This window comes from Atractosteus spatula, chromosome 10 (assembly GCF_055471065.1).
Source record: "Atractosteus spatula isolate fAtrSpa1 chromosome 10, fAtrSpa1.hap1, whole genome shotgun sequence".
Lineage (NCBI taxonomy): Eukaryota > Metazoa > Chordata > Actinopteri > Semionotiformes > Lepisosteidae > Atractosteus > Atractosteus spatula.
Genome location: NC_142715.1, coordinates 1,090,961 through 1,106,028, shown reverse-complemented (window position 1 = coordinate 1,106,028; position 15,068 = coordinate 1,090,961). Strand labels below are relative to the sequence as shown.

The window sequence follows — 15,068 nt, the reverse complement described above, 5'->3', positions numbered from 1 at the left end:
CACTCCCCCATCTGGGAATCAACCACCGTCGCCCATGTAACTGGATGCAAAAATAACAGATTAATTTGTGCCCAGTCTCTTGAAGCTTCGATGCGATTATTTTTCCTTCCTTATTTTTTCATTCCTATGAATTTACTCTGTAGTAGAAGAAACGCGAAAGTGGGAAACTGCAGGCATTCTTCATGAGTGGTGTGATCAGTGAGCATTTGCACATCTCTAAGTCTGTTCCATAAACTTTTTCATCGGGGATGTATCTCAGTGGTAGAGCGCATGCTTCGCATGTATGAGGTCCCGGGTTCAATCGCTGGCATCTCAAGGTGCTTTATATTACAGTACTCACATCGCAATCTTCTGTTGAGTGAGAACTCTTTGCTTGTGTTCAGAGAGAGCCAGGTTTACACAATTAAATGCAGGCACACTCGACGTGCTGCAGAGTTGCGCTGCTGTTTTAAATGTACCTTTTAGTTCTGTTAAATCCTAAATTATTTGAACTAATAATTAAGTTCAAATTCAGGAAATCTTGAGATTGCTTCACACTTGTCATGGCTGTTGCAGAAAACACCTGTTGAATCTCACCCAGGATTTCTTGAGAGATCATTCAGCGAGCGAATCCTCCTTCTGAACTCCGCACTAAACTGAAAGCTTCACGAATTCCTCACTGCGTGTCCTGTACTGTTACAAGTGCTCTCGTGTAGATGTGTAGAAGCACAGCCATAAACACACTTTGAACTTTTTCCGTTTGTTAAGGAAAATGCAAAAGAGCATGACAAGTATTGAACGTATAAAATATCCATGGCACAACTCGAGAAAGTACTGAAGGACTACACATCGACTTTTGATGATTACAAGAGATTCAAGAAACACAATCGTCCGCAGTTGGGTTTGGATCCTGAACTCTAGAGATAAAAGAACATAAGCGACGGATATGACCTATAAACTCTCTGAATTGTCTTATAGTTTATGAAATAAAACAATTTCTTAATAAATTCTAACTGTTGATAGACGATTTATTGAATTTTAACAAAATCACAATTACAAACTTTTTCGGTTAAACTGTTATTCACATACTCTAACGTAAATAAACGTTAGTGTCTTCCGGTGTGTGAGCTAATTTCTCCAACAAATATTTGTTAGTCTGTCGGGAGGCTGTGCAAGGTGTCAAGAAATAGAATTTCGAAAAGACAGGCTCCCTAAGCTTAACATCAAGGCTGTTTTCTCTACAGAAATGCTCTTTAAATTTCAGCACTGTTGCAACTCCCTTTATAAAGGGTGTGCACACGTATACAACCAAGGCATTGAAATATTTTTTTAATTATTGTTCCAAAAAACGTTCCATTTGTTTTCTTTTTAATGTTGTTGATTAAAAGATTTTATTAAATGAGAAAAAAATCTGAATGTGAAAAAAGGTCCAAATGCTATTGAAAAAAATCAGTAATGTGAGGAAAGATGGATTGTGGGAGCCCCTTAACTACCCATGTCATGCTGTATTTCTCACTCATTCTACTGGGAGTGGTGCCGTCGCTTCATGATAAAGTCTGTCAGTGGTCATTCCAGACGGGTCAGGTATGACTACTCTTCGGAACAAGAGACACGTGACTTGCGAGGATCCCGACAGTGTCGATTTTCTTTCAGAGCCCGGATAGCTCAGTCGGTAGAGCATCAGACTTTTAATCTGAGGGCCCAGGGTTCGAGTCCCTGTTCGGGCGGTTGTACTGTTCTTAAGTCTATTGTGAATGTCATTCTAAATAGTCTTTTATCTTTCACTCTTCTAGCTGTACTGTGGTTATTTTAAATGTCCATTACTTGTATTTACAGTAGTGTATTTAGTGTTTCATTTCACAAACCGAAAGTGTTCAAGTAGATCTTGTCACTCTACTCCACGTAATCATCTAAATTAAATCACAGTAGAGTACAGAACACGCAGTGAGGAGCTCACACAGTGAGTACTCTTGAATACGACAAGAGGAAAGGCACACTGCAACTCTGCAGAACATCACGTCCGAGTTTACAGTGACAGCAGAGGTTGGAAGCGACGTAGTTTTTTAATACTCCCTCGCTGAAGATCTCTCAAGAAACCTCGGTGGAGATTTAACGGGTGTCTAATAATCACGTTCAAAAAGATGACGATAAGTTTTTTTTTAACTAGGTAGCCTTAATGGCAACAAGGTGTGAGTAGATCTTAAAGCAGCTGCAGACAGAGTACCCGTAATGGCAACACAGTGCTTTGAGTTCGGCTTTTCTTATTTCTTCTGCAGAACCAGTGGAATCGGAATATACTGATCCGCATAAGAAGCGCTTTCGGTTTCTGATCATTTTTATTGAGCGCTGCTCTAAGTACCACAGGCAAGATGGCTGGTGGTCTAAGGCGTTGCGTTCAGGTCGCAGTTAACCCTGGAGACGTTTGTTAAAATCTCACTTCTAATAAAGAGGTCTTTCTCGTTAGAGTAGAAACAATACAAGCCTTAAGCGGGGAAAAAATCACAACATCTCGCATTTCACGTGTTTAATGTTAACTGTCTCAGTGGTTGCCTCGGTGATTGATGGCTGGGATACGTTTCTGTGACAGGTCGCTGGTTTAATTTTTTAACAACCTGACTTCACTTAAAAAGTGTGTACTGTGTCCTACGTTTCGGACTTGTTACAGCGGTAGAATATGGAGATCATCTCCAGTTTTGAGCTCAACTGCAACAAGAAGTCATGCTAAATGTAGTATAGTGAGTAGACATCGCGAGACAACAGAACGAAAGAGTAGAAGGCGGGAATATATGGTGTAAGGGCGTGATCTGTGTAGTTAACAAAATAGTTAAAATAATATAAAAACGTATTTTTATTAAGATACAAAACATTTATGGCAACGAGAGATGAGTGCTTGACGGACTCAAAGCGGGCAGAACACTGCAGATTTTAGTTCTCTTGCTGGTAGAAACGAACTTTTGAATTTTAGGACTTTTCGTTTAGCTTGCGCCATGGAAGATATGGCAGCCGCGCCGAGAAGCTTTGCTTATGCCCAGCTTTTTCCACCGCTTCCACTGAACCTCGGAGCTCCAGATTTGTATACGGAATACAAGATATGGATGGAGTCGTACAGATTTTTTTAAATAGCCAGTGGATCTACAGAAGCTCAGGATGCTGTGAGACGTGCTACATTACTGCACTGTATCGGGGCTCCCGTGCAGCGGATTTTTGCCAACCTCCCTGGAGAAAAAGACTGTAGCTGCCTTAGACGCTTCCTTTACACCGCGGAGAAAAGTGGTTTTGGAACGGCATAAATTTAGGCAGAGAACTTAGTCTCAGGACGAATCTGTTGATGCTTTTGTGACTGCACTATGAGAACTGGCTAAATCTTGTGACTTTGGAGTATTGGAAACTAACGTGTTAAGAGATCAACTTGTGGAAAAATGTGCACATAAGAGACTATAAATTGCTGCAGGAGGAAGGGCTGACTTTAGAAAGAGCTCTTACAGTCGCTAGAATTCATGAAGCAGCTCAAGCAGAATCAAGAATGCTTTCTGACCACAGTGACAAAGTGACACTGAACGGGGCGCTCGCTCAAACTTTACAAACAAAAGCCGAGCAGCAGGACGCAGTCACGCTAGAGATATAGAAGAACAGGGGGACGGCTGACATTACAAGTTACAGGTGCGGACTAACAACGCACAAAGCAGATGAATGCGGAGCGTGAACAGCAAAATGTCTACACTGCAAGAAAACAGGACATTGTGCACATGTCTGCAGAACATCACGTCCGAGTTTAAGGACAAGTATCCCTTTTATTGTTGTTGCTGCCTCCGGTTTACATTTGGCGATGTAAACCAGATTCAGAAAAAAATAATTTGAACAACCTTATTCCTATACTTACAAGAAGGAGCGGTGGCCAAGTGGTAAGGTGTCGGTCTCGTAAACCGAAGAGCATGGGTTCAAACCCCACCCGTGCCTGTTTCATTTGTCACCGCTTTCCTTTAGTTTCAAAGTCTTAAAAAAACTCGCAATGTAGGGATCTCAATAGTTAGAGAACATAACTGTCGCCAGTGATTAGTATTCTTGCATATCCTGCCTTGTTTTTTAGTCGACAAAGCTTGTTTCTCTTCACACCCATCTTCTGAATGTTCGTCTCAGCATTGGGAAGGAACGTGCGCTTTGTACAGCCCCCGACTCCATGGTCTGATCACAAACAGATCGGGTGAGCTGTCAGTCCAGGTTGGAAGTAACGTTCGAAAGCACTAAAAATCTGACTTAGGAACGAGAAGACCGTGTTTTTTTAAACGAGTAAACGATAAAATAATATACTGCCTGCAAGACTATGTCAAGTTCAAGTTTAAAGTTCAAGTTCAAGTTTATTGTCATTATACTCATACACAGGTATATGGTATAACGAAATGCTATTTAGCTAGCTCTCGGACATAAGTAGTACAAAGAAAAAAACACAACAACAATACAATTGTATAACAAAAGAAAGACAGAGACAACAGCCGATGTGCAAAAAACAACAGGCAGCGTGCAAAACAACAAAAAGGTAACAGGTTATGTGCAAAAACATGCATCAAAAGAATGAAATAAAGGGATAGAAATGATGGGGAGTGAGCTTTTGACATGTATGGTAGAGGTAGATTTTCAATGTGTGTTTGGGTTTTTGGTAAGAAAGAAGGCACCGTAAGGTTCAGATCATAGGTGAGAAGTGAGGAGAGAGTGAGAGAGGCTGGGAGTTTAATAGTTTGATAGTGCGGGGGTAAAAACTGTCTCTGAGTCTGGTGGTCCGGGCCCGAATGCTCCGGTACCGTTTTCCATGTCATGCTAAACGCCACAAATTGTGTTTGTCCAGTCGTATCAATCATCCTAAAGTTACAGAAAATCGGATGCGACTGGTGCAATCAGCACACATTTTTTTCAGGATAGTCGAGCGGTTTAAAACAGCAAATTCACAGCTTCGTGTCTTTTAAGCTTTGTGTTTCACTCTCCAAATAGAGGCACGGGTTCAAATCCCACTCCCGACAGTCAGGCGTTTTACCCTGTCTTTTTTGCCTGCTTTTACACTGTTTCAGTCTTGTGCTCGCTGACAATCACAGTACGAGGAAAACGGAGAAACTGCTTAGCAAAAACATAACGGACAGAAAAAAGCTTCATAAACATGTGAATGTGATTAGCAGCAGTAAGGTATGCATTCAAATGTTTAAGGCTGATTTATAACAGCAGCAGAAGAAAGGTGCAGCACAATGCAAGTTGTGAGAATTCACGGGTTTTTATGCTGCTTGGACTTCTTTCAAGCCTATGAGGTGACCCCCGTTTTATTTTCATTTTCAAACTTCAGAACCGAATAACAAAAAGGTTTCATGTGTGACAGCATTCCGTTGCAAATACCGTTTCCACGATGTATTCAGCGACGGGAATGAAATATTTTAGTGCTGGCTCAAATGCGAGGAATTTCAGAAAAACCTGGAAAAGCAACGCTTGCAGTAAATGACATATCTAAAGCGTGTAGTCAGCATGAACAGAACAACGCAATGCTCTGTAAAAACGATCTCAAGCCGCAATTCCTCTTTTATCTAAGGCAGCTCATTCCGATACGATGTTTCCGCAGACTAAATGAAATGCCGAACTCCAAACATGTTGTTGCCATTATTGTACTCCTGCTGAAAGAAGAAAGAAAGGTGTCGTAAATGAACTTTGTCGCCCGTGGGAGATGTCAAGTGCATTGGACATGAAAAGTTCCCGATAAAACCCATTTCTGTACGTTTCTCTTAGTGTCGGGGCTCCTATTGAATGTAAAGGAGGCAACATGCTCAGCCAGCCGACTCAGCGCTAACTTAACGCAGGTGTCTCAGAGCGGAATTATTCAGAACAGGAGCCTCTACTTCTTTGTATACTGAGCTTTCGGGTGAACGTCAAAGTGAAAGACAAATTCGCAATTTTCACTTTTTGGTTAAGGAACAAGAAAACACCATCCTTCAAACTGGATTCAGACCAGGGACATAAGACATACTCGCTGTTTTTTCTACAGTTTTAAGAGCTAGCAACTGAGCTATCGAGAGGTCTAAAATAAACGTTTTGTCACACGCGTAGCCCAATGTAGTGTAGTGTTCCTCTTTATTTAAATCCCAGTTCGACATCAAAATACTCACTCCCCATAGTCTCGTTTAGTAGAAGAAATGCAGGCTTCTACTCTATAAACGTCAAGAGTTCTTCTAAAACATTTGAAGGGATATCAGTGCAGGCGGAAATTGACTCTTTTTCTTTATGATTTGGTCATATGATTTTTCTTCATATGATTTGGTTTTGATTTTGAATCGTTATATTATTAAGTTTGTGCTTTCTCTGTTTTTATCGTATTGTGAACTTATTTTTTAAACAAATGCTTACAAAGGCAAACAGGGCACACAGTACAAGCTTAATACCCCAGACTGCGTGTAAAGTCCTCCTTGAGGTATGCTTTCAAAATAGCTGCACCAGGCACTTGGACACAGATAAACACAGGGATTTAAAATTCAGGAATATGAATGGTCAATTGCATACAGTTGGGTTTTTTACGTTTCGTATTTAGCGATTTGTGTATAAATCTTTTAACAATTCATTAAAATGCTAACAATATGTAAAATAAAAACAACAGCAACGTTAAATGCCGGGGAGACGGGCAGTTTTTTTTTTACAATCAGATTCCAATCTCTAATGCTGTGTTTGAGAGCTTACTGTACATAACTTTCCTTTTCTCACATTTTCTGAAAACTATTCCAAAGGGGCACCTGTCACAGACATCCAAAGGGACTAACCATGGGGAGTAGGAGAGCGGAAAAAGACCCATATGCGTAGCGGCGAGACGGGAAAAAAGCCCGGGCTCATTAGTGCAAAGAGTTCAGGAATGCCGTATAGAAACCTATGCCTTCTCGGCCTTTTGGCTAAGATCAAGTTCAAGTGGCATGCCCACAGTTCTTGTCTTTCCAAAGGTCTAGAAGGCGATCGAAGATTCTGAAGAGTGCTTGAGCTGGTATAGCTCTAGGTTGAGCCTAGGGGGTTAAGGCCAAGCAGCAGCTGAGCTGGGTGGGATCCGGCAGCAACGTTCTCTCTCTCTGCTCTCTCCTCTCCCCTCCCCCTTTCTCTTGCTCCGCCTCCTTGGCCTCTTGGCTGGAAGTGGGTACACGTGGCCTGCCCGCGGTACTTGCTTTCTTCCTCGAAACTCGGAAGCGCTATCCGCTCCCTCTCTCTCTCGCTCTCTCTCTCTCTCTCTCTCTCCCTCTCTCTCTGCCTCCTTGGCCTCTTGGCTGGGAGTAGGTACACGTGGCCTGCCCGCGGTGCTTGCTTTCCACCTCGAGACTCGGAAGCGCTATCCGCTCCCTCTCTCTCTCGCTCTCTCTGCCTCCTTGGCCTCTTGGCTGGGAGCAGGTACACGTGGCCTGCCCGCGGTGCTTGCTTTCCACCTTGAGACTCGGAAGCGCTATCCGCTCCCTCTCTCTCTCGCTCTCTCTCTCTCTGCCTCCTTGGCCTCTTGGCTGGGAGCAGGTACACGTGGCCTGCCCGCGGTGCTTGCTTTCTTCCTTGAGACCCGGAAGCACTTTCCGCTCTCCTCTCTCTCTCTCCTCCTGCGCCTGCACCTAGCTGGGCTTTGCCCACAAGGACAAAGGCCAGGGCTCCCTCGCTGCTCCTTTTGCTCTCTCTCTTTCCCTCCTTTTTTTTTCTCCCTCAGAGATGGCAGACAAGAGGACATTGATCCGGTTCCACTGGACAAAGAAGACGGAGCCGATGTCGACTGCAAAGGCCTTCTTTATGACCTTCCTGCGAGGGATCTTGCAGTTGGTGGCCGGAGATCTCTACTGCCTCCAGGACAACAAGGCAGAGAGATACATGGAGGCCTACATGGCTACGGACGCATCGTACGAAAAGGTAATGAGACTGATCAGGGAGAAAGGTAAGCACCCTGGTTTCTCTGATTACAGGCCGGAGCCGATGAGGAAGACGAATCAGAGGACCATCACGGTTTGCACATACAATCCCTACGTACCAGCGGAACAGGTAACAGCGTACCTAGGGAGGTATGTAACCGTGGTGGGAAAACCGACAGAGGTCAGGGACGAAGGCGTCTGGTACGGCAAACGCCAGTACCGAGTCCTCCTGAAGGAGGACCCAGAGGGCGTTGACGGTTTCCAGCACCCCCCGGCTCGCTTCAACATCGGAGCCGACAGGGGGTACCTCTACTACCCCAGGATGCCGGATTTTTGCAGCAAGTGCAGACAGTCCGGCCACAAGACAAACACATGTGACATCGTCAGATGTCACAACTGCAATGAGGACGGGCACCTGGCAAAAACCTGCCGGGCAGCCAAAAAGTGCGACGGATGCGGCGCCGAGGGACACCTCCTTCGCCAATGCAAGGTAAGCAAACCTTCGTTTGCGCAGGTGGTGGAAGCCGGCAGGCAGAAACCGGTCTCCAGACAAAGGGAGAGGGCTGAGAACAAAGAACCCGCACCTCCCCCGCTGAGAACCGAAACTGCCGAGGCCACACCCCCAGCCGCATCGGTGCCACAAGATGGCCGCCAGGAAGAGGGACAAGATGGCCGACCGGAGGAAGGGCCCTGGATAACTCCCAGCAAAAAGGGAAAGCGAAAGCGGGAGAAGAGACCCAGGGCGGACCCACTTTCGGAAGGACAGAAAAAAAGAGTGGTAAGGGAAAACCGTTTCCTCGTCCTAGAGGAAATGGAACTTTCTTCCCTCGAGGCCCAGGAACAACCGGAGGAGGCTCCCCAGGAAATGGAAACCCTCCCCCCCGAGGCCCAGGAAACGGAACCCCCCTCCCCCGAGTCCCACGGACAAAAGGAGGAGGCAGCCCAGGAAGAGGTAACCCCCTCCCCCGAGGCCCAGGGACAATAGGAAGAGGCAGCCCAGAAATTGGAGCCCCCTTCCCCCGAGGCCCAGGAGAAACTGGAGGCCCCCGAAACTCCCGGAGAAAGGGAAGAAAGGAGCCTTCCCGAAGCGGTGGCGGAGAGTATCCTCTAGGAAGACGAGGATTACTTTGAAGCCGCCCTGGAGCCCGGACTGATGGTAGGGCTGGACCTGTCCAGCATGTTTACATTTCAGTCCCCAGCAAAACCTGGAGAGAGCCCAGCATATTCCCCCCAGGACCCGAACGAGAGGAGTTACATCTAGGCTAAACAGTGCCCAGATGTAGACTCCCAAGTTTCAACTGTAAGTACAGAGAGGAGGTTTAACTTTCACTAGTTTAACCATGACTGTGAAACTAACCTTCCTAACAACTAACATGAGAGGGCTGAGAGACCCGGTGAAAAGACGGGGAGTCTTTCATGATCTGGCCTCAAAGTCTTTCTCAGTTTGTTTCTTACAGGAGGTCCACCTGAAGGATCAAAGCGACAAGCTGACATTCACCAGGGAATGGACGAAGGGAGAATCATGCTGGAGCGTAGGAGGGGTCCACTCTTCCGGAGTGGGAATCCTCCTCGGAAACCCAGAGATGACGCTGGTTTCCTCCTTCTCGGTGGTGCAGGGCCGGATCCTGGTCGCAGACATTGACTGGAGGGGGCAGAAGTTGAGAGCGATTAACGTCTATGCTCCGACGGAACCCTCTATCCGGAAGGAAGTGTTTGCTGACCTGGTCTGCTGCTGCACCACCAACAGACAGATGGTGCTCGGCGGGGACTTCAACGTCGACCGGGAGAAGGGGAGCGACGCTAGCTCGGCAGAGCTGGAGTCGCTACTCAAGCAGTTCTCCCTTCAGACGGTGCCGCCCTAACGACGCCGGAACGACCTGGAAAAACTCCTGGGGAGTGTGCAGCCGCCTGGACTACATCTTCCTGCACACGACCTGCTCCCTGGAGTCGGCGACGGTGTCCCCGGCGTGGTATTCCGACCACGGTCGCTTGACAGTGGTGGCTAACACCAGCCTGCCGGCATTCGGTCGTGGGTACTGGAAGCTGAACTGGGAGATACTGGAGGAAGACGACTTCAGGGCACTGTTCCGGAAAGACTACGCGAGCTGGGTTGATCTGAGAGACGGCTACAGCTCTGTGGTGGAATGGTGGGAGTCGGTGAAGGACAGGACCCGAACCCTGGCGCAGACGTACTGCAGACGGAAGGCGGCCAGGGAGAGGAAGGAAGCTGCACGTCTCCAGAGGCAACTCGAGGAGGAGTACAGCTCGGCTAACGGGGGAGGAGCCTTCAATTCAGCCCGGGCACGGGACCTGAAGGAGAGGCTCTGCAAACTGCATACCGAGAAAGCCAAGGCTTTCCTGGTCAAGGCACAAAGGGAGCATTATGAAAATAATGAAACCTGTTCCTCCTATTTCTTCAACCAGGTCCGGGGAGCCCAGAAAAAGAGGGTGATCCACAGCCTGAGACGGGGAGATGGAGAGGAAGTGCTGGACGAGAGCGACAAAGTAGAAGCGGCCACCGCTTTCTACACGGAGCTCTTTTCAGAAAAGCAGACGGAGGTGGAGGCAGGCGATGCTTTTCTGGAGGGGCTGAAGGCAAGAGTACCGGAGGAGGTGAGGGAGGACTTGGAGGGTCCGATCACGGCCGAGGAGCTGAAGGCGGCGTTCTTGTCCATGGAGAATGGCAAGGTGCCGGGGCCGGACGGACTCCCCAAGGAATTCTACACCTGCTTCTGGGACACCCTGGCGGCAGATCTGGTGGAAGTAGCGCAGGAGATCTTCCGCCGGGGGAAACTCGGAGACACCATGAGGGAGGGCGTCATCTACCTGCTCTTCAAGGGAGGAGACGCCGCCGACCTCAAAAACTGGAGGCCGATCACGATGCTCTTCGTGGACGTAAAGATCCTGTCCAAGCTCCTGACCGGCAGACTGAGAACCGCCCTCCCCCACATCATCCACAGCGACCAGACGTGTGGGGTGGAGGGGTGATCCGTCAGCTGGAACCTCCAGCTGACCAGAGACGCCATCGCCTGGGCCGAGGACCGGAACGTGCCCATGATGGTGGTCAGCCTGGACCAGGAGAAAGCCTTCGACAGAGTGAACCACAGCTATCTGTTCAGGGTGCTGGAACGCTTCGGTTTCAGAGAGAGTTTCAGCCGCTGGATTCAGATTCTGTACTCTGACGTGGGCAGCAGAGTGAACGTGAATGGAAACCTGGGGGATTTCATTCCCCAGGAATCCGGAGTATGACAGGGCTGCCCCCTTTCACCCCTTCTCTATGTTCTCTTCACAGAGCCCTTAGCAGAGGCGGTGAGACGGGACCCCGTCATCGACGGCCTGGAGATACCGGGAGGCGCGGGGGAAACCCTGAAGATCTCCCAGTACGCCGACGTCACGACGCTGTTCCTGAGGTCGGACAGGGGGTTGACAGGGGGTCTCGAGCTCTGCACGGAGCCCCTCAGAATACTGGGGATTTCCTTCCAGAGCCAGGACAATGAGACCAACAACTGGACCAAGAGGATCGCCAGGGTGAACGCCAAGCTGGGTCTGTGGAAAACGCGGTCGCTGTCCTACACAGGGAAAGTGATGGTGTTGAAAGCAGACGTCCTGCCGGCTTTGGTTTACCTGGCGGTGGTGTACCCGCTGCCGGCCAGACTCAGACGAGCGCTGCAAGGGATGATCTTCGGCTTTGTCTGGGGCGGCAGGTACGAGTACATCACGAGAAACCGGATGTGTCAGCCGGTCGAGGAAGGGGGTCAAGATGTCCCACATTTCCCCCTGAAACTCGACTGCATCTTTTACTGCTACCTCTGTCGGGCGCTGCGGGAGCCCATCAGCCACAAGTACCAGTACTTTGTCAGGCTGTGGCTCTCCGTCCTGATGAGGCACTTGGTCCAGTGGTCAAACACTGGGCCCAAGGCAGAGAGGCGACCAAAGTTCTACACCCACGCTGTCAAGTGGAGCAGGAGGTACGAGGCCACGAGACAGCCAGAGCTCTGCACCAACCACAGAGCCCTGTACAAAGAGGTGAGGGGGCATCTGGTCGCCGACGAAAGGCTGCAAGTTCCCAGACAAGTCTGGGAAAGGACGCAGCCTAAAGAACTGGACAACGAACTGAAGGACCTCAACTGGATGGCCGTACACAAGAGACTGGCTACCAGAGAGGTCCTCTACAGACACTCGCTTACCAGGAACCCGCATTGCCCCCGGGACACGTGTTTTGTCGAGGAGACTCAGGAGCACGTGTTCTGGAGCTGCCCCTTCGCCAAGGCGGTGTGGGGCAGAATGGACAACACCATGCAACTCCTGGGGACGGGTGCGGTGCTCAGTTACCAGTACATTCTGCTGGGGCTGGCACCTACCGGACTGGACAGGGGGACGCAGTTCCTGATATGGCTGCTGCTGTCCCTCACAAAAAAAGGCCTGTGGGACGCGAGGAACAATCTCATCCAGCACAACATCGAGTGGGGAGCGAGAGAGCTGGAGGAGAGGATCCTGGCGGTCCTCAGGAGAAGGATGAAGCGCGACGTTGCAAAATGGGGTTTCCCCACGGCAAAGGAGCGCTGGAAAGGCCTATGGACCCTGTACAGGGATTAATGGTTTACAGCAAGCGGTAGGGTTTGGAGGGACTCTCATAATAGCGCAAATCCGCCCACCCTTGCAAAGATTGATAACGGACAATCACCGCCGTTCCGCTTTTAATGTTTTAATTATGTGGAGTGATGATGTGTGAGATGTTTTCTTTTTGAGATGTGTTTTTTTCGGAATAAAGTATATTTTATAAGAAAAAAAATATGCGAGCTTACTGCCTCCTACGGGCTCTGTATTTGTTAGCGGTACAAGACCGGCCGTGGAGAAATGAAGTGAGGAGGGTGTGTACATTAAAAGGCTCATAGCGTCCCTGGAAGGGCTCAAACCACCACCCTTTTGGTTAACAACTGAGCCACAAAGACGCATGTACAGCTTAACACTTCTCGGTCTCAGTGAAAGTGATACACTCCATAAAATTTCCAGAGATTCATTTATTTTAAAAGGAAAATCACCAACAGCGGCCGAGATCTACTGGAATTTTTTCATTCTATACTGCGATTTCTGAAGGGTACCCTGTGAAAATACGAGTTTTGACGAGAAGGGATGGACATATAAGGTCAAAAGGCTTGGGGAATTGAACTTTAAGGTGAAGACTGCGGGTTCAGTAGCAGCAGAACCTGATCAGTATCAGTTGACTCCGATATACTTTGAAAATGAACTTGGGGATTTAGAGTCAGATGTGCTACCGTTGCACCATGGGGTACTTAATTTAAAAAAATAGAAAAAACAATCAGTGTTCCTGGATCTGTAATTGAGAACAACACCTACACAAGAGCTGCGCAGGAAGAATAAAATGTGGTCTGGGAAGAAAAGACTCTCTTCGGAAGAGCTGCGCTCTTCACAGATTTTTCTTTGTGAAGCTGATTTGTCTCCTTTGGGGAATTCAAAGGCACAGACAGCCGTGACTTCATGGCCCAATGGTAGTGTGTCTGACGCCAGATCAGGAGGCTGCGTGTTCAAATCATGTCGAGGTCAGCTGTTACTTTTTCAGGTTCTGCTGGTCCTGAACACGGAATTCACACCATGCAGTTGAGTTCTATCTGTACACCACATAGATAATCTAAACAAAATAGAGCAGTACAGGACACGCAGTGTGGAGCTCACACAGGCTTACAGTCTCCAGCATTGGAGTGAAGGGGAAAAAAAGAACTTTGTTTTTTTTTTAAGAGAAAAGGCACAGTTCACATCTGCTTAACATCACGTCCAACTTTAGAGACAGCTACATCAGATAATGGAATTCCTGAAGTTTCAGATAACTTTTTTTAATACAGGTTCAAGCAAACCTGAAAGTTAATGAGTTTCCGGACACTTTTGTTTTATTAAAAAGTGTCTGAAGCCTGAAAATGTAATTTGAAAAAAAAAACATTAGCAGGTGCTTTTTGTAACGATTTGCTATTTCATGCTGGAAAACAAAGGAAACAGACCCAACGTTTGCTTTCAGGTGCGGTTCATTACATAATATACATCTATTAATGAGGAGCTATAATAAAATTTACACGAGCCAGGTAGAAGTCGAACCTACAATCTTATGATCCGAAATCAGACGCGTTGTTGATTAACCCGCTGGCATTTCACATAACCTGAATTCCCCCATAGTGTGCTCAGCGCCGCTACTAGTAATGCACCGCTCCGTCTAAAATTGAGAAACATGTGTTTTCTGATTTTTTATGAGTTTTAAAACATAATCTCTTTAAATCAGACAAGGGGTTTATGTTTCGCACTGAAATTCCGATTGACTGAGAATTCAAAGAAAGACTGTTTTCTTCCACAACACCGTATAATTATCACATCCACCAGACTCTCCAACCTCTCCAGACCTTGCTGGTTGAGCAATTGCTCCGATAAATTAGGTCACGTATCATGTTAAATCATTTCTTCTCAACAGAACATTTCCTGGTGCACGTTTTCTCTATGAAAAAAAGACATTTTTCCCTTGCACGATTTCTCGTTTTTTATCAAAGCGTACAGAAATAAAAAAGAAGAAGAAATAGTGTCGCAAAAGAACTCTGTCGCCCTTGGGAGATGTCAAACGCATTGGACAGGAAAATGCCAGATAAAAGCCAGTTCTCTTCGTTTCTCAGTGTCGGGGCTGCTATGTAAAAGAGGCAATTTGCTCTGAGCGCAGGTTCAGCGCTTACTGAACGCAGATGTCTCAGAGCGGTGTGTCCAAGCGGCTGTAAAAGGTGATGGTTGTCCTGTCACCGTAGCCTAGTTGGTTAAAACGCTTCTCTATCAAACAAAAGAACGGAGATTCAAATCCCAGCCGTGTCTTTCTTCCTATCTTGTAGTACAGAACGTATCATTTCGGGCAATCACAAAGGGCTTGATTTCGTTAAATGCATGTGTTCATTTCCTTTCTGGAAAACTTGTTTTTGATTAAATTCACACAGATTGCGAAAAATGAAATTCAATTCTTGGTTATCAGTGCAGAAGAAATATTACCGGCTGGCAAAATAAACGGTAAGAGATTTTTTTTTAACCGAAAACTTGTGATTCGGGAGAAGGCCCTGCCAGTCAGTGTCTGTGGTGCAACTGGTTAGTGCGTTCGGCTATTAACTGAAGAGTTTGTAGTTCAAGTCCACCCAGGGACGGGGTTCTTTTGCGATGTAA

The 15,068-nt window shown here is 47.3% G+C and overlaps 2 non-coding genes across 2 annotated transcripts; both read left to right on the top strand.

The window, feature by feature from the left end:
* The first annotated feature begins 1,633 nt into the window (after positions 1-1,633).
* trnak-uuu (transfer RNA lysine (anticodon UUU)) lies at positions 1,634-1,706 on the top strand. The gene has a single exon. It is a non-coding gene; the product is annotated as a tRNA-Lys (tRNA).
* Positions 1,707-3,864: 2,158 nt separating this feature from the next.
* trnat-cgu (transfer RNA threonine (anticodon CGU)) lies at positions 3,865-3,936 on the top strand. Its single transcript has one exon. It is a non-coding gene; the product is annotated as a tRNA-Thr (tRNA).
* Positions 3,937-15,068: the final 11,132 nt, after the last annotated feature.